General features: G+C 36.0%; 1 protein-coding gene across 9 annotated transcripts in view; it reads right to left on the reverse strand.

The window, feature by feature from the left end:
* naaladl2 (N-acetylated alpha-linked acidic dipeptidase like 2) overlaps positions 1 to 20,916 on the reverse strand; it is a 635,527-nt gene that overhangs the window by 35,585 nt on the left and 579,026 nt on the right. The gene's annotated exons all lie outside the window — the stretch shown is intronic.

The raw sequence follows: 20,916 nt of genomic DNA on the forward strand, positions 1-20,916 counted from the left end.
AAAGCACACCAAATCATCACGAAACTAATAAAATTAGGACAACCAAAACAAACAATTGACACGTTACTGTTCAGCAGTACAATGTATGTCTATACGCACATACCTGTGTGTTCTCATTTATCATTTTCATTTACTCCCCGACCGACTGTTGGCATCGAAATCCAGTGGTCTTGCCACTAACGGAGGGACCCAGCGCAGGGAGCGCACACATCCATAATATAACACCACATTTATAAAATTCTCCGTTAATAACTCAATATTAAAATGTATTTTATAACATCCTCAGTTAGACAGAAGCTGTCCAACATTCATCCCAAATGCTCCGGAGAGAACTGAAACATGAACTTTTCTCTATAGGCTTTATGACACTTAATAGGTGATTCCCTTTATTTAAAGATGTTGCTTATTACATCTTAAGTAAAGGAAAGTGTTTGAGGACACAGAACACAATTTGAAGTTGCAGTTTTCCCCGATGCGTCTGTAAAGTGCTGCGCAGCTGGAAGACAGAAAAAAGGTCAACTTTCTGCTTTCACTCACCCCGAAAATGCTCTGTTTGCATGATTTGATTAATATCATCGTATCCAAATACTTTATAAATAATATTTAAAACATTTTCAGGTGTTTATTGTTTTTAGAAAATATCTAAAATCTTTTTTTTTTTCAGAGAGGCTTTTGAAAAATGAAAGTTTAACATGGCTTTAAAACAGTTTGATACCTAATTATAATAACTAGTTTTTGTTTGTTTTATATTGGTTTATTTATTTATGTGATTTTATTATATCTGATATTTGTAATTCTTTAAATTATTTTAATAGCTTAGGCTATTTTATCTAGATATGACACTATTGTTTTGAGCCTACAAAAGTGGACACGAAATTTGTAAAGTTTAATGTCTTTATGTTGTATTCATATAGTGTATTATCTCCAAAATAAATAAAAACAATAAAAAATAAAGGAAAACAGCCGCTCGCAGCATCAACTCAGCTGTGAAGGGAGCGCTCTTGTCCTTGGTCTCTCACACACATACAGGACGCGCACGAACACACCTTTTAAACTTGACAAAAACTCTCTTGAAAACCTTTACTGTCTGCTGTGTCTTAAATATGCTGTAAAGATTATTATGCGTTATTGAAACATCAAAGAGGACGTAGCAAAGAAAAGTCAGTTATAAATTAAAACTACTTTATTATTTTGTGCAACAGCCTTAAGTTTAAAAGAGAAACATAAGGGCGATCATACGCAAAAAAGACCCCAGCCTATTATTTGTTCCAAATGTTTTCCTCCCCTTATTTATTTGTTTGTTTGGAGCATGTACTCATGTGCGATCGGAAAACTGTGCCCGCCTCTCACTCCGCCCCGAAGTCCTGGCTGGCCCTCTTTGGCCCAAGGTATTCGGCGGACCGAAAAAGGCCGGCTGCTGGCCCCAAGAAAGCCCCGATTTGGCCTTTATTAGGCCTCGGAAGTGACAGTGGAAACGCGACTGGCCTTGGCTCGCCCTGGCTCACTCGCTTTAGGCGCGATAGTGGAAACGTGGCTAGTAACACATAACTGAGCCTATACTGGGCCAGATATGTTGGTGTGTCACGACTGCAATGAAATTGATAAACCCATGAAGCATTGCCATTTAGGTGCGAAATGGGTGTGCTTTTTTTCAAAGTGACCTGATTGGTAGAATTTAAAATATCAAATGTTTTAAAATGATTTAAAAAATCAAAAATAATAAAAATGTATCAAGACAGGCCAAACTTACTCGGCCCACAAATTCATTATTAGCATCTGGGCCAAATACTACATTTGATATCTGGCCCAAGTATTGTGTGCCGCCTTAAAGACTGTGCCACCTCTGACAAACCCGGGCCATGTTTGGCCCACATGCTGTATGCCAGTGCTGGATGAATGTCAAGAAGAAACTAGTGATGTCCACAAACGTCAAGCTGTAGCATCATTAGACATTGATATTTTAGTTGTTTTTAGGTTGCGTTGGAAGGTGACTAAAATGCAACGTCTGATGTTGGATGATGATATCGGTCTGATGTTGAGTTCTGACGTCAACCCGATTTTTATTTCCACCCAAAATGTAACGTCCCTACGACGTTGGGGTACAACGTCAATCTGAAGTCTAGTTGACGTCCTGTGCCTGCTTGGTATACTCTCAATTGTCAAAACTAAATTTTGTTTAGCAATATGCTAATGATCTAATTTAACTCAAATATTTATGCTAAGCTAAGGATATGCACCCACCGGACCCAGCAATCAGCTGAATGGATTCAAAAATAATAAAAGAAAAATAAAATTGTTTAACTCCAGGGTACATGACCCGGTACCGGGTCCGTGACCTCATGCAATAACCTTTGCATAGACTATGGTAGAGACATTTTTCTTTTTTCCTATGACTACAGACATGTGCAGGAACCACCAAAATTAATTACAGCACGCTAGACCACACAGAACCTAAAAGGTACACTTTCAAATTTGAGTTAAAAAAAAAAAAATACAAAAAGTGCCTCTTTTTGTAGGTGTTTATTATACCACAGACAACATATACAGTTATTTTAAACACTTTCAATAGTGTTTTAAGAAAATTCAAAGGGTTTTCTTTAAAATGATACCAAATCTTTGCATTTACACCTCTGCATGTGGATTTGGGAAGCTTTTAAATTTGGGTAGGCAAAATCTAGACGGAAATCCCCAAATAGCAGCAGAGTTTAAGTGGTTCAGCCCATTTCAATAAAAGTGGAGTGTTCCATTAAGCTTCCATTCATTCAGCGCTGATCTATAAATACTGGTTGCGTTCTGTCTTATGCCCTTCCATTCATTTCCACTCCCTTGCTGGATTCCATTGCTTTCCATGTCTGACACCCTAGTCTTTGACAGGTGATTGTAACTGTGCAGTCGATAAGATCCATACTACGCTTTTCCTATATCCACTGTGCCCACTGATCAAATGTTATTGATTTTCCAACCGTCCCCTCACACCCTGCACGAGGTTAACACATGGGTAGGAAACTGCACAGCATGAACACATATCGACTACGGTTTTCTCATATGGTAAGTATCTCTTTCACCTGACCTGTTCTGACCTCTCTGAAGACAACAGTTTGCTGGCTGGCAGTATAGAGGGATTCCCTCAAGAGACAGGATGAATTTGACCTGTGAAAGGGCAAAGTAACACATGTCTCAAAGGAGGATTCGGTGGCTGACCAGTGACCCTGCCTAAATAAATCAGTCCAAGGCAGGAGTTTACTTGATCTTGGTCTCCAATGAGATCAGGATCTCATGCAGTGATAAAATATACAGAAAACACAGGACACTTTTTGGGTAAAGTGCGCCCTTTTGGGCTGAGGTTTGGTGACTTTGGAGGCCATTTGAGCATCGTGAACTCCATCACGTGCAAGAAACCAATTTGATATGATTTGAGACATGACATATTGCACTGGTTGATGTAGCTATTGGAAAATGGATATAATGTGATTATTAAGGGATGGACATGGTCAGTGATAATACTCAAGTAGGCTGAGGCATTTTTATAACAATTTGGTACTAAATGCACAAACCACCACCAGACTGGAACATCAATAGCAGGATGAAGCCATGCCTTTTATACCAAATTCTAACACTACCTCATGCTGATGTCATGTTCACTTTTAGAATGCCTCCTTTTTGTTTGAGTCACTGTGTTATTTGAGTCACCGTTGCCTTTGTATCAGCTCTACCCAGTCTGGCCATTGTTCTCTGAGCTCTGGCATCAACAAGGTATTTTTATTTTTGCCCAAAGAAATTTCACTTACTATACATTTTCTCCCAATCCCAGTAGGTCAGAGTAGAGGATGACAGGGGAGTGGATTTTTACTCCTGTCCTGTCCCATGCCCACAGAAAGAAATCTTGTCCCATCCCACTCTCAGACCAAAGTTAAAAAATGTACCTCCTGGTAAAATGACTCCCACTACTGTTTAAAATGCCTCCAGCTCCTGTACGGCTCCCATATATGTATGTATATATATATATATATATATATATATATATATATATATATATATATATATATATATATATATATATATATATATATATATATATATATATATATACAGTTGAAGTCAGAATTATTAGCCCCCCTTTGAATAATTTTCTCTTTTTTTCCCCAAATGATGTTTAACAGAGCAAATACATTTTCACAGTATGTCTGAATGTCTGATAATATTTTTTTTATTTAGAAGAAAGTCTTATTTGTTTTATTTTGGCTATAATAAAAGCAGTTTTTAATTTTTTAAACACCATTTTAACGACAAAATTATTAGCCCCCTTTGGCTATTTTTTTCTCGTTGGTCTACAGAACAAACCATCGTTTTATAATAACTTGCCTAATTACCCAAACCTGCCTAGTTAACCTAATTAACCAAGTTAAGCCTTTAAATGTCACTTTAAGCTGTAAATAAATGTCTTTAAAAAATCATGTAAAATATTATTTACTGTCATCATGGCAAAGATAAAATAAATCAATTATTAGAGTTATCAAAACTATAATGTTTAGAAATGTGTTGAAAAAAAATCTCTCTGATAAACAGAAAATGGGGAAAAAGATAAACAGGGGACTAATATTTCTGACTTTAACTGTATTTCTTTATTTAGACTTTAGGTAATACTTAGAATTAGATTTGATCTGCTCCCCATACTGTTTTAGACCAGCTGCCGAGTCCATGTTTCTAGATTTTATAGAGATCAGGTACAGTAAATTTAAACAGTACATCATTCACACCATGTCTACAATAGTTTAATAAACCCAAACACCACATAAAGCTGCATTTTACTGATTAATTTAAAAGTTTTTGAATTAACATGTTAACAGTTTTCATCCAATATGCTCTAGCATAATGAAAGAGAGAAATGCAGCATTGCAAAATTGAAGCATATTTATTAAACATTAGCCCCTTTCACACATACAGACCTTTCCGGAAAATTGCCGGCAATTTTCCAGAAAGGTTGTATGTGTGAACAGGTCCTTTTTGAAAATACCGGTAAATTCGTTCTGGCTATTTTCCGGAAAGAGAAGTTGTAACATTACCGGCAATTTGCCGGAATGCTGCGCTGTGTGAATGCAGAAGGAAGATTGCCGTAATAAGCGCGTGCACGTCTAGAACGTGCTGATGTGAGACGTCTGCTTTAGCCAATCACAACAGTCAGACGCATTTACGTCCGCGCGGTTTGTGAGAATAAAAGCCTTTGAATATTTTTCCAGACACATTTAGCTGCTAGAAGTTAGTCAATCACTTTTATATGTTCTTCTTAATGCCAACTGTGTAAATAATCATCGATGAGATGCTGATGATAAGCCGTTGTTTGTTTACCTTCAAGCTTTGGGTGTGCCTGTGAAACAGCCTGTGAGCGCCTGCACAAGCACATATAATGAACATCTCGACATGCGAAAGTGATCCTGCGAAAGTTGTTCACAATATTGATCATCCACAGAGTTTGTAATTTAGTCAAATGTTTACAAATACAAGCGCAGCCGTTTAAAGCTCATTTGAGGTGAATGATGTCAGAATTTACCGGTATTTTGGAATGGATGTGTGAATGCTCTTTTCCGGAAAATTTCTGTAACGTCCTCGCCTGTGTGAACAGCGCTTTTTTGAATATACCGGTAAAGTCATTCCGGAAATTTTCCAGATATTTACCGGTATCACTGTGTGAAAGGGACTATTGACAAGTTTTGGAAAAAAAAAAAAAAAAAAAGTAGAAGCAAAAGCTGTACACACATACATGCACATATAAATATATACAGTAGGTCAGAGTTTAATGTGGGTATTTCCACTGCAGCATGTAATGCCGCCACTCTAAAGGAAAAAGAACGTGTTTTTTTTAGGTATGACCGCAGTTAGCGACTATGCCGCCAGGTGACACAAAGATACGGGATGTAAATGGACAGAAATAGCCTATACATTTGCTGTAAATACTCTGCTACTTGTAAATAAAGATAAACAATGAAACAAAGCAATATAATTCCTTCATTAATCATTAAAATAACATACATGCACGCACGCACGCATTCAAAACTTAGCAACTGCTTATTTGATTTGCACGATTAAGCATGTTTTACAAGCAGCATACGGCGTGCTATCACCTTCGCAGTTTACTCTTATAAACTTCAATAATATTCCAGTCTTTCCAACTAGTACTAGTAAATTTATTGGACATGTCGTTACCTCTGACTTCATTTTTCACCGCATCAGTTTCTCTGTGGGTGTAAGCTACCTCCAGCACTGATGGCGTTTGGGTCGTGTAGTTTTTTTTTTTTTTTAATTGCCTCACATTGTAGGCTTATTAAAAGAAAACTACAAATGGCGGTGCAATTTTTTGTCATCTTCCTATTGGTTGATTCCCACTCCCGTCTGCTCCCGTTAATATTTAATCCTGTACCGTCCCAATCCCGTGATTAAAAGCAAAGATGACTACCATTCTGCGGGAAACCCATAATCCATGGGATCTACTACTGCTACTAATAATAACTACAACAATAATAATAAACATATTAAAACATAACATAACTCGACTATTGCAACTGTGGTGTTGGACCATATTTTACAGCACCAATTCACACTGTTGTAAGGAGTTAAACTGCTGCTTGCAGCATGATATTACTGTGGGGCTTAGGGCCTGCTCACTCCAAACACATTGTTTGAGGTGAGAGGGGCCTTTTGTTGTTTTCTATTGGCAGTGAGCATTTTGTGCACTGCTTATGTGCCCTGGGCACCTTGTTGTTGTTGTTGTTTTTTTTTTTTTTTTTGCAGGAATGCTCTGAATGGCTGAAGAGTCAACTCTAATAAGCAGTCACAAACTCGAGCATGCAAGACAGCTGATTTCAGTGGTTGTCTGGCAACATTAAAAAAAATCATTATACAATATTCAAACATATAATGGTTTCCACCATGGTACAAACAACATTCCTCTTTACATTCTTGGTAGAAATTGTATGTTTTTGACTTATTGGAGCCTCCATCGTTCTGACCTAAACTGTTCACTCCTCTTGTGGATGCAATCTCTATGGAGAGCCATATATCGAAGTTTGTGGCAGTTAACCAAAATGAAAATAAAAAACTTTGGTTGAATCATTAGAAAGTAAAGAGAGATTCATTAATCGTGATTTATTTCTTGATCAATTTATTCAGTAATTTATTCAGATCGACAGGTTCGTGACCACTGCAGTAGATCAACACTTTCTGAAATCCTTAAACCAGCCTGCCTGGACCAACAACCATACCATGAAATTACCTTTTGCATTCTTGTTCTGATGCTTGGTATAAACTTGAGCAGACCAGCGTGATCATTGCCATGACGACAACCATTTACAGGAGTACATGCAGTTGCTGACGTGATTTAAATGAGTTGTTAAAAAAGGGCCTAATAAAGTGGTCAAAATGTACAGTGAGGGTAAAAAGAACAATACATGAAAAATTTGCATTGTCCACTACCCAAGATTATGGCTGCTGGAACCATTGGAACCAACATTTGGTATTGGCACAAGTGACCAAAGGTTTGGCTATAGCAGTCCAGCCATGCATATTGATCCTGTGGAGCTCCTGTCAAACTGTTTTGATGTAAACAGGAGAGATGAAGTTAATTCCACAGTTTAATTCACATTTATCACTGCAGTGAGTTGTGCAGCTGTGGTTTTATTTATTTGTTGTTGTTGTTTTTTTATACTATCTGTATTAGTACCAGACATCCCTTTTAGACAGCTTCTTCATGCGTCAACAGTTACTCCTGTTGAATGTGGTTCATCCTTCATGATGATATGCTGACATTATTCTAGATACCATGGCTCTTGATACATCATAAAGACTTGCTTTCTTGGTCACAGATGTGCCAGCGAAGTGCAAACCAACAATTTGTCCTCTATCCTGTGCTATTACTCTGTGCTATTACTCTGCTAGTTTAACCTTCACACTCTGCTATTACTGGTTAGGGATGCACCATTTTTTTTTTTTGGAACCGATCCGATCTTGATACAAAAATTCTGAGTATGGACCTATACAGATCCAATCCTGATACTGTACTTTTTTTTAAATTATATATATATATATATATATATATATAACATAATAAAGTTTCTAGTTCTGGTGATGAACTCGAATAATATATCTTCTTTAGTAAAAATAACACGCCTATAGAACTACTGAAAAAATAATTATAAAAAAAAAAAACATGATGCTTGCTGTAAACTATTGACCTTATTCTCCGCAGACGAGCGGGCGCTGCAATTTGAATCTTTTTGGCACGAGACTTCCGGTCTCATTCACTTCCATTCCTTTTTAGACATTAAAAACTGCTCGTTTCGCTGTTTGATGTTGCAAACTGATATTTTCTTGTTATATTATTCTACTTGGTCTGTATAGTCATGCAAATATTTGTTTGTAGAGCAAGTAGTTTGACCGTTTTTTGCCGTTTATTATTCCTTGTCATTTCTCCCACAGGCGACTGAAACGGAAGTTCTAAGACAATCGCGAAAACAGGCGCACTTCCGCATTTTAGAATAAGGTCAATAGGCTACATTATTTGAGCATTCCTTTTGACATTGATATGGTCTGTTGTGGTCCAGCTTATGTTTCCTTTTTAATATTAAGATTTTTCTTTGATGTCTGTCATAGGTTACCACTGTTGACACTAATCGTTGGTAAAATAACCAGCATTTTAACATAAGCACTTAGCATTTTAGTTTTCCTGCAGGTCTGACGAAGAATAAACTAAACCGTCTGAGGCCAGTTTTACTTAATAAACACTCCCTCACCTAAACACGCCGCGAGTGAGATGGAGAAACTGAAAGCATGTCTGAAAAATAATTTTTTGTCTGAAAAATTTTCTTTTTTTAAACGAATTTCGTTTGGTGTAAATTGTTGGTTAGTTGAATGTATTTTTGTTGGTCAGTTATCTACAAATATACAATAAGATTTAGGGTGAAGTTCAAAGCAAGGTCAGCTTTTCAGCGCACAAACTGACAAAAATGTCTGCTGTTAAATAAAATACAAATATAAATAAAATTAGTGAAATATTCTTATTATTTCAGAGTAGCCTTTATTAGGCTAAATAATTTTCTGTTGATGACAATCGCATATTACGGTCAGTTTCACTTTTATCAATTAAATCAACTACTTTGACCACAACGAGGCAGGCATCACAAGCTATTACCGCACTTAAAGTATTCCTTAGGGAAGAATAAACTAAGTCAGAAAGATGAGACAACTGAAACTTATTGTACAAATAATCTTACAGAGCGGCGCATGTCGCGTCTGCATAGCCGGTGCCTGAATGAAGTGTCACAGAGAAACAGGCGCAGGCCAATGGTATCTGCGGACACTTCCAAAACAGCAGCACAAAGGGAAGAAATCAGTGCGTTGAGGATCTGTCCAATGTATTATCGAGCCTTTTCTAATTCAAAACTCCAGGTAGGCTACTTTGTGTGTGAAAAGCAGGTAATAATCTTCTCTACTCCACTCTTGCGAATGCGATTTGCTGGTCTAACAGACACAAAGCATGGTTTAGAAAGGGCATTGAACTTGTTGCAGATCAAAATGAATCCATTTAATGCAAAAATAAATTAATTTCTCTACTGATTACTAATATTACCAGGAACAATTAATCTTGGAGAAAGTTTTTGGTGTTGTCATGAACGCGACATGCAGTTTGAAATGTGAATGAATGGAGAATGATTGACAGGTGCAGCGGCGGGAAGTGCTGAATTTAAGCACTTAAATATTCATCTGTGCTTCACATTAAATTATGGAATGGCTTCAACCATATAGTAGCCCTACATGACAACTTTCTAGTGCCTTTTAATAGGCTACCCTTTTGGCTTTTGTTGGGTTATAAATTACACAGAATATAGCGCACGCGCAGGATCAAATTTGGATCGGTACAGCTGAACAACATCCGATCCAGCAAAAATACACAGTATCGAACCGATATCCAATCCAAGTATCAGGATCGGTGCATTCCTATTACTGGTAGAATGTGCAATTTTCCATTGGCTTAGTCCCTTTATTCATCAGTGGTAGCCACAGCGGATGCAGTGCTAGTGGTAAGATGCAGTGCTAGTTTTAAACTTGCATTCAACTGCATCTCGTGACCACTTGTGTTTGGATTTCACCAAGACCCTTCTTTTTTATCTCTTTGACAGAATCACAAAGTGTACTATAAATGATTTAATCCATCATACAGTATGTGGCTTACATGTGAGTGGGACACTGAGCATATGAAAATAACATGGATGGCAACTTTGATTTGATGCTTCTAGAGCAAAAAACAATTGTTTTTATAATCAGGGTTCATACTAATTTTTACTACTAAAATTCCATGATTTTTCCAAAGACTTTCACGTCCATTTTGATGACCATCATACACATGTGGTGCAAGGCGTGTAGCAATAGTTTTTTGCTTGTTTCAGCTTGGTGCAAGAGTCGTTTTAAGGCGTTGCGCAACGCTGTTTAAACAGCAAATGCATTTGCGTTCATATGTGCGCCCATAGGCGTTATGGTCTAAAAAGGGAGGCGTTCTGAGGCGCACTGCTGGTGCGTTGCTATTTTGAGAAACTATGATAGATTTTTCATTAGACCAAAACTAACCCGGTTTAAAGTCCCGCGCAGAGTTGCGCCTCGCTTACACACTGCTTAATACACACAAGATGTAGAGCAATACGGCAATATCTTTCTACATGAATTTTTTTTTTTAAATATTAAGGATATATATATAGGATATAATAAGAAATATATATATATATATATATATATATATATATATATATATATATATATATATATATATATATATATATATAATATAAATATAAAGGATTAAAATATTACAAAACATATTATTTTCTAGCCTACATGAATATGAAAAACCACTGCTTTTATGTCTTCTTCATCTCGGGAGGCTTCAGTTCATTCATAACAATTTGCTTTTGTATAATGTTATTATTATTAGCAGTATTTTTTTATTATATCCATATTTACATTTGTTTTATTAAAAACAAGCTTAGATTTGCCCACTTGCAGGTTTTAGACCGTATGGGGCACAGCATGTGTTTTAGGATATAACTCAGTTTTTTGTCCACACTTTCACACTTTTTTGACCACACGGTTTTATTGTTCACTTGTTCATTTGCTGGAAATTAGAACTGAACTTACAAATAGTTTTGAAAAAAATCTTTGCGCTTAACAAACAAAATTAATTATTTATAGGCTAATTGATGGCTGTGCGTAAAGGTTTCGCTATCTACGAGAGCGAAAGTGAAAGTAGATCATTTATCTGTCATTCTTGCGCGGTAGATGCTCTGTTTAACTGTTTTCTTGCAAGTGAAATGCTCAGTTTTTCCACTCACATTTACTTTATGTCATGTAAATAGCAAATGCAATTGACTCTTAAAGGGAATAGGAGATGATACTCTGATTGGTTTATTCTCAAAACAAACCTATAACTCAATAAGACAATAAACTCAACCCTTTTAGATCATGCGCCACAGCGCAAATCGTATTTTTCCGTCTTAATATTAGTAAAAATGCATTCTGACACGCCCTGAATGTATTTGCGCCCTGCGTTTTGCGCATGGACCATCAAAATAGAGACCCTAATGTTTCATGCAATGTCTACAAATGCGTGGTGAAAAACAATACATGTTCAAATGTAGTACAGCATATTGTAAAACAAGCAAGAATCTATTTAGTTTCAGCTTATTTTATATCTATGTAAAATTGATTTAGATAATGCTAACACCGCACTAACAATGTGAGAGTCTGTGAATGGCTAAGGACACAAAAGTAGTAAAGACAACTAACCTATATTCAAGATATCTGTTTTCCATGACTTTTCCAAAACTTGGTGGGTTTTCTGATTTTCCAAAACTTTTCCAGGCCTGGAAAATGCAATGTCAAAGTTCCATGACTTTTCCAGATCTAATGTTGACTGATTAAAAAAAAAGGTCCTACCACCAAAAGCCAAACTCTTAGTGTTGGAAACATTTTTCATAACTGCAATCCATCAAAATCATACATTTTCTTTTTTTTTTCACAAAACATATTTTTCGGTTTCTTATTAAAGCCCTAAAGTGTAAGTTGTAGTGATGTGGAATCAATCACAGAGAGAGAGAGATTCCAGCATTGATTTCAGCAGCGAGAGCATTAATCAGGACTATAGAATGTGCCTGAACCCAAAAGCTGAATTTTTATTTATAGCCCCATTCTTGGAGTTGCTCTGTGCTCCGTAGTTTCTTTTTTTTTTTCCTCCTTCAATTGGGTGGCAAAAACAGACACCCAACCCCCAACATGAAAAAGGCCACATGAAAGGACTATCACATATCCAGTCGATTCTAACAGATGAAATATTGTGCATACCATGCATGTAGCATATCTAATTCGGAAATTGTACTGTTTGATTTATTTATTTATTTTTTCAATCCAATTGTTGTGAAATGTGTTGGCAAATTTCGCCATACACCATCAATAGATGACACTTCAATGTGGTAAACAGATGCACATGTTAATTATTTTTTTCTCTTAGGGCAGGCCCATAGCCAAGGGGGTTCGGGTGGTTTGAAAGACACACCCCTTACTGACAAAGGTCCAGAATTTGTCCCATACACAAGCTAATTCTTTCATGCCATAAACAAATTGTGAAAATAACCATCAAAAAAGCCTTTAAGACCAAGCAGGATCTCTTTTGGCTGTTGCTTCATTGTGACTGAGGAAAGTTGAATGTGCTAGCCAGTTTGTGTTTGCCTAATAAATTACAATAGGCTAGTTTTTAATTTAAAACTTGAACAACATCCTTTTTTTCTAACAATATATGATGTAATACATTTGTATTTTAAAAGTAAGTAATATTCTCTCTCTTTTTTTTTTTGTGAAGTTTCACAAACTAATTTCGAGAGAAGCACGTGATATGATTGACTGCAGCTGGTCACCTATCTACAATCATTAGTTAGCCAATCAGATTAATCCAAACTCACTATAAGTATAGCCTAGCTAGAACTACTCCCTTACCTTCGTTTTCTGAAGAAGCCCCCCATCCACCCCTTTTCCTTCTGTCCTCCTTTACCACGGGAAGCTTTTGAGAACCCCCTGATCTCGTACTCCCCTTACATGCTCTATTGACCAGGCGATAGCCCTGGGCTCAACTATCTCCGAGCTCAGGGTTCTCTCTCGGGACAGCATGCCAAACCTGCTAACAGTTGTCAAACAATATCTAAGTGTGAACTCTTGAATTTCTAAATCTTAAGAAAATGTTTTTGGTGCATCAAAAAGTGTGGTTGATGACCATCGGACAAGCTCCAGCAAAAACAAAAAAACAAAAAAAACAAAACAAAAAAAACAAAAAAAAATGTGTTTAAAAAGTATTTAAACCTCACAATTAAATAGAAAATGAGGGCAATAACAGCAAAAAAATCCATATTTTGGGAAAAAAAAGAACCAACCCTGTAAGATCTAGACAATAAGTATATGGAGAGAGAGAGAGAAAAAAAAAACATTTTTTAGATTCACATAATTCTTTATATTAATTTATTAGAATATAATTTTATATAAAACCAATTATTATTTATTTTCTTTGTTTACTGTACCACATTTACTATGGAGGTAAGTCTATTCTTCTTAAAACTGAGGATTTTTTTCAGATGAAAAAATAAATAATTTAATAAATAAATAAATTAAAATAAATAATTAAATTAAAAATAAATAAATAAATAAATAAAAACAATAAAATAATTGCACTTTCCAGGCAAATTATTTAATGTTATTATTAAATGACTGTCTGGAATACTCAATTCTGGTCAGCTGCAACATTCAAAAGTATGTTATTTCGAGAAAACAGCTGATAAATAACACAGGTTTATTAACAAAGGCTCATCCGGGAACTTCTAATTTACTTGACCATTAGTGAGTATGTTCACATTCATATAATTACATCCACAAGCTGTTTTCTTTTTCTCCTTTTTTTAGTCTTTGTGAATTATTATTATCTTGTGAATGAATAATTCATTCATTCAATCGTTCATTTACCATTGGCTTAGTCCTTTATTTACCAGGGGTCGCCACGGTGGAATGAACCACCAACTTATCCAGTATATGTTTTACACAGCGTATGCTCTTCATCCGCAATCCAGTACTGGGAAACATCAATAACTTGCCTGTTATTGTCTCTAATAACTGTTCATATTTTGACATCAAAAACAAACAAAATACAGTATGTAGAATAAAAATGATCTCATGTAAACATTGTGTTTTTTTGTTTTTTTTTTTTGGTTACTTGTAAGCCTTTTTCTCTTGAAATGTATAAGTGTTATTCTTAGCAGTGGGGATTTTTTGTCCTATCTAATCTCTTGAATGCATTTACTAAGACTGTCAGTGTGTATTTGTGTGTGAGTGAGCACATGTAATGTTCCGCACACTCTTGTTTTTCAATCTTCAGCTTGCCTTTTGCTCCAGGACATGCTGGTACTGCAGGGCTTTGCAGGGGAATATATTTGTGTACATTAGAGACAGGCGGGGGGTTATTGACAGCAGAGGGCTCCCTCCGAGCGGATGAATCGCTCAACACTGATTCACAGCACAGAGACAGGTCTGCATCTGATCTTAGCACCAGACTGAAGGGTATTTGTTTCCCATCCTGTGTTGTTCGGTTACAGCAGGGTGAGCATTAGCATTGGGGTCATGCATGTTGTGATTTGGAAGTGCAGATGTGCTGTGGGATTTGTGATCAGATTTGACAGACTAGAGGAAGATTTGAAAGCCGATGGAGGGGGAAATACACTTGGATGTACAGTTGATGTACAGAACAGCAATGATGGTAGAATTGCATGTTGCAGTCTAATTCCACATTCAAACTAAAAATGAATAAATAAATTAATAAATAAACTACAAAATTTTTATAGTTTAATTTAACTGCATTTTAGAGCTTTATTCCTCATAAAACTACACTCAAAATATTTCTAAATTAAAATACATTATTATTATTATTATTATTATTATTTTTATTGTTATTTATTTATTTTTTATTTTTTGACCAAATTGTTGGGTTTGTCCATATTGTACCCAAATTTGGGTTGGTGAAAACGAATCAGTTTAGTTTTGCATAAGATATTTGAGTGTTTATACTTATTATTACATAAGTCCTGTACAATTCCTAAACGGCCAATATTGCTCATAGCTTTCAACGTTTGCTGTTAATTCTTAAAAAGTTAACAGGGAATAAATATGAAATTATACGTTGAGATACTAAAATAGTCATAATCCCATGCTATATTAGGTGTGATTTTCATTACCATTAATAATTAGAAAACAGCTTGACTTTTCTGACTGAATATCAATGAAGGTTCAGTATTTTACTGCCATAAAGCTGAAACAGCTAATCTGAACTGACACCCTGCCTGCTAAACTTTAACATGTTTACCATTAAACATTCATTATGGAGTGAGCTATGGGTTACTATATAAGAAATTTACAAAAAAAAAAAAAAGAAGAAACAAAAAGAAAAAAAGTTTTAATTAACCAAAAGCACGATGGAATGCTGTAAAGCTGAAATTAATTAACTAATGAAAGTGTACATATAAGCTGTGACACTGAAAATTAGGCTATTGTAGTTACAAAAAGTGAATTTCAAATCCTACAAAATCTAAATCTAAATATATTACTGTAAATGTCACTGACTTTGTATCCAACAGAAGATTTATTTATTAAAATAATACAACCCAGAGATTGGTACAGAATGGAAAACACACAGTTGTGATTTCTAATTTTACATGGACTAACACAATTAACATTATTTAATGTGTAATAATTTATAGTTTTATTATTAGTATTATTATTATTATTATTAATATTATTATTTTTTCAAAATAAACATGTATTCTAATTTTGGATCTTGCAACACAATATTTTTTTTTCTTTTTTATTTGGGATAGGAGCAATTTAGGGCCGGTGATCAAATTTGTTAAATAACAATGTGATTTGAAATTCACATGTGCCACATATCTTTGGAGAGAACATGCAAACTCCACACAGAAATGCCAACTGAACCAGCCAAGGCTCGAACCAGTGTCCTTCTTGCTGTGAGGTGAGAGTGCAACCTCTGCGCCACCGTGCTGCCTATTATTATAATTGATAATAGTAGTACGAATTATTTCTAAAGATTTAAAGGTGAAATATTTTAGCTATAATTAACAAACAATGTATGATAAAAATGACATATAAATGAACTTAAAATAATATTGACAAAATGTAAAAAAAAAGATAATATTTTTGATCAATGATCAAAAAAGTCATTGATAATTTATCGACAAAACCAATAAATGTTATTGTTCATTTGATTTTTTTTTTTTTTACAAACCTAGATAAAACTACCACAGATCATAAAACTAAACTAAAGCAAAACATTACACAAAGACAACATAACAGGTGCATTTATAGTTTCTCCTTCTACTGACCCTCACAACTCATGCAGCTCTTGAGGATTTGCACAGCAATGAAGCACTAAAACTCAGCGCTGACCACATGGTTTTTAATGAATCAATGCCTTAATGACCGCTGTCAGTCAAGTTTATTTCTTCAATATGTCTTGGAAGACAAATCTCTCATCAAGCGGCCTTCTGCTTCTGTCATTAAGCTTCCAGATGGTACCATGTGTCAAGAGGTAACAGTGGACGAAAAACAACTCAATAAGCAGGTAGACACAGGTCTCAAGTGAGCATAAAAGATGCTTGCTTTGGGTATAAGTGTATGATGTTGAGATATTATTAAAGTCTCAAAGAAATGGATAATGTTTAGATGATTATGTAATAATTCACAAAGTGTACACAAAGCAGTGAAATTGCTAGTATGTTACTTCAAATTGTTTAGCTTTTTTCTTATTATTAAAGTCCTAATGAAATGGACAACGTATAGATAATTGTGTTAGGATTCTGCCACGCCGATCTAGTTAATTCTTGCTTTGGTGATGAGAATCCACACAATAGACCTGTCGTGTCTTGTTTGTTGTGCTTGGCTCGAGTTTTCTCAGGTCGAGTACTCATCTTCTGTCATTGCGTGTCTTTTGTATGAAAACGCTTGGGCCATGCGCGCTTCTGCTTGATGCAAGCACAAAGTCTGAGAATGTTTGATTAGTCTGGAGCGTTGTATTTCATTCTCTGCATCTCAGTCTAGTTGGCTTCGGTTGGTGCTATGATGAAACATGCACGATGCATATGTGCAACCCTGGCTTATTGTGGAAATGAGCCCCGCAGACGTTTCTGGAGACCGCGAAATACGTCCCGGGAGGTACGAGCGAGAAGAGGAGGAGCAGAGCCACACCGTCCCATAGCGTTCGCTCGAAAAAAAAAACAAAAAACGCGGCCATATGTACCTCCTGCCACTTAAATCGCAGTCTCCAGAAACGTCTGCGGGGCTACGTTTCCAGAATGAGCTTGGGTTGCATATGTGAGTGCTCGGAGGAATCCTACACGAACATGGGAAGAACATGCAAACTCCACACAGAAATGCCAACTAACCCAGCAGGGGCTCGAAACAGTGACCTTCTTGCTGTGAGACGATCATGCTACCCACTGTGCCATTGTGATGCCAGATGAAATTCATATATATCAATAAATATACTGGTTTCTGACATGCGCTGTGCGGAATAGACTCTGAAAAGATACTGGACCTCATCTGAACACTAAGACCAGAGTAGACTGTCAGGAACATGAATATAAACTACGGTCCCACTTCATATTAAGTGTCGTTAACTACTAAGTACTTGCATCAAAAAATAAATACAGTGTACTTACAGTGTTCATAATGTATTTGAGAACACTTGTGGTGCTCTTGAGTTGGGATAGGGTTATGGACAGGTTTGGTGGTATGGGTAGGTTTAAGGGTGGGTTAAGGTGTAAGGCAGGGGTGGCCAATCCTGTTCCTGGAGAGCTACCTTCCTGCAGATTTCAGTTGCTACCCATATCAAACACACCTGAACCAATTAATTAGGACCTGAACACCATGTGATAATTACAGGCAGGTGTGTTTAATATGGGTTGCAACTGAAATCTGCAAGAAGGTGGCTCTCTAGGAACAAGACTGGCCACCCCTGGTGTAAGGGATGGTCAACAGTGTATTTACAAATGTAAATTACATAATTTAATTACATATGTGTTTACATACAGGTATTTAATCAAGCAGTACACAGAAAATACATGTATTTACACAATAAGTACATTGTAACGAATTATTATTTTGGTGTAAGTACATAGTAGTTAAGGACACTTAATATAAAGTGGGACCCAAACTTATTGTAAAAGACTCTCAAAACCAAATCAGCAACCTTTAAAATAGCATATTTGGCATTCATATATTTGGCATTTAAAATGTACCAATTATCCACTGGCTACATTTATGAATTACTACATATTATCGGTCTTAAGGGATTATGTTACAACTGATATACGTTATCCTAAATCCTCAATGACCAGCATGGCCATCAAGCTTTAAAGGTTCAGGACTACCTGGAGAACTTTTTTTTTTTTATATTAACAGATTTGTGTGTGTTGAGCATCAGTTAAGACAATGTTAGCACCTATCTGCTTTAATTGTGGGAAAAACTGGATAATTTTGAGCTTTTGTCAGCTAATTACAGCTTCCGGGTTTAAAATGATTTTTGGGGTGGGATCAAAATCGGCGACGTAGCGCAGTACTGCAAGTGCAATGATGACGCGTCGGTTTCTCATTATTATTCAAAGCGGAGTTTTCTTATCCTATGAGAAGAGCCGGCTGCTTACTTATTCATGAGACCAGCCAGACCTGCCGGAGTCAAGCCCGAGCTGTGAGACACGTCACGGACCCACGGCACGGGCACACATATTTAGCCGTTCATGAAGGCTCATATGCGTTTGTTTCCATCATCCACAGGGTTTGTTGCATGTTTTCCCCCGCGATCTTGTCAGGGCCGATCATACAGCAAAGCTGTGTGTGTGCTGCTAGCATTTTTGTCGGGAGAGCAGCACGAGAATTAGAGAATGGCGGACGCTGTCTTTTATCAGGAGTTCGTTCACATTCAGACACATCACTGTGCTGTTGTGTTTGCCTAAATCCTCCAGATTACCAGCAGGGCTAATGGTTAAAATAGACAGGTCAGGAGACCTGCTGCACTGAGTCTGCTGGATACGGGGATTGAGGGAGAAGTCCTCATTTATAGGGTTTACATGAACACACTTATCTTTATAATGATATAAATTGTGGTTATGTTTATATGAAATTACGAATAACAAATGTAGCAGGGCATTAAATCACTGTTCGTTTCTTTGCATTTTAACTTTGTAAACTATAAACTCATGCGTCTCCTCACGGTTTGTCTCATTTTGTGAGCTAGCTTCGTTCGCTCCCCTTCTTCCCTGCTGGCCACACCTACTCCTACCCGATGCTCGCGGAGCTCCACGCCAATTAATCATGCATCTTTTGAAAAAATTCTGAAGTAGACTTTAACCGAAAGTGGGGAGTGTCGTGGCCCTTTAAACTGCAAAAGCGTGTGTTGTGCATTGTGCCTGTTGTACTGGCAAGTCATTCATTCATGCTATGGTGCCTGAATTCAGCTGTTAAGCCTTCTGCTTGGCTGATTAAGAAAACCGTCACTTATGAACTGAAGTTCTGTGATTTCATATTTAAATGTATAATTACAGCGCAATGAAAAAGAGCTTAAGTAATGTTTAATTCAACCAGTCAAACAAACACAAGTCTTTAGAAGTGACCAGCGGGAAACAGGAAACCACTGAGGGAAAGGAGGATTGAGCAAATGTGTCTGTCTGTGTGTGTGTGTGTGAGTGTGTGTTTATTGAACAGTAAACTGGGGAGAGATTAATTCATGACAAACATCTGCCAGATGTTGGAACCAATTAAGCATCCTGCTAGGAAAGTTTCATTTCAACTTACAAGCTCACAATTTTCCCATTCCGCAAGCGTGTTTCTGATTATTAAAAGCTAATTAGTCTTGCATATGCTTAGCAAAGGGCTGTGTTTAGATTCAAACCATATGAATATGAACTGAACCATCATCGCATGATGCATCGTTTGGGAAAATAACGATGTAGTGACCACTGTTTCCCAAAACCTGTAGTTTCTCTGTCGCAGATCCATAATTTTCACTATGTTAGTTATAATGATGCTCTAAACAGGGTGGTAACAACTTTTTTAGAGAGAACCCCATCATTCCTTTGTGCAAATTATATTGTTTTACACTCACACACATAGAAAAAAAATCCAATATTAGTTTTAATAAAAACATGCGGCCATTTTTAATATTAATTAAAATATATGTAAATGGCACATATAGGGCCAATGCTTCCTTTACAAATATTGAGAACATTACATATTCTATTCTAACACATAAAATCACTTACAATAGCTAACACATATTCTCATATCATATATAAATCATAAAAATAAATGGTAACACTTTAGAATAATTATCCGTTATAACTACTTAATAGTCCATTAGTAAACTGTTAGTTAATGAGTTATAAATGACTTGTTAAATAAAAGTTAATAGTTTGTTAATTATTTAAAACTGTGCCTTATAGATGGCTAATAAATAATTTAAAAGCTGTTAGTTAACAAGTTGTAAATGACTTGTTAACTGTATTTTAATGATTTATAACTATACCTAATAAATTAGTAATAGATGAACAAGCGGTTAGTAAATTACTACTTTAAAGTGTGAGTTAATATATTAGTTAAGTGTTAGTTATTAGCTTAAGTATGTTATTAGGACGTTATTCTAAAGTTGCAACTATTTCTCATTTACTGTACTGACAGTTAATAAATGAAGAATAGCTGCAACTTTAGAATAATGTCCCAATAACATATATAAACGATTAACCTATACTTAACAAGTCTTTATTAAGTAATTTACTAACA

This window comes from Danio rerio, chromosome 11 (genome assembly GCF_049306965.1).
Source record: "Danio rerio strain Tuebingen ecotype United States chromosome 11, GRCz12tu, whole genome shotgun sequence".
Classification (NCBI taxonomy): Eukaryota; Metazoa; Chordata; class Actinopteri; order Cypriniformes; family Danionidae; genus Danio; species Danio rerio.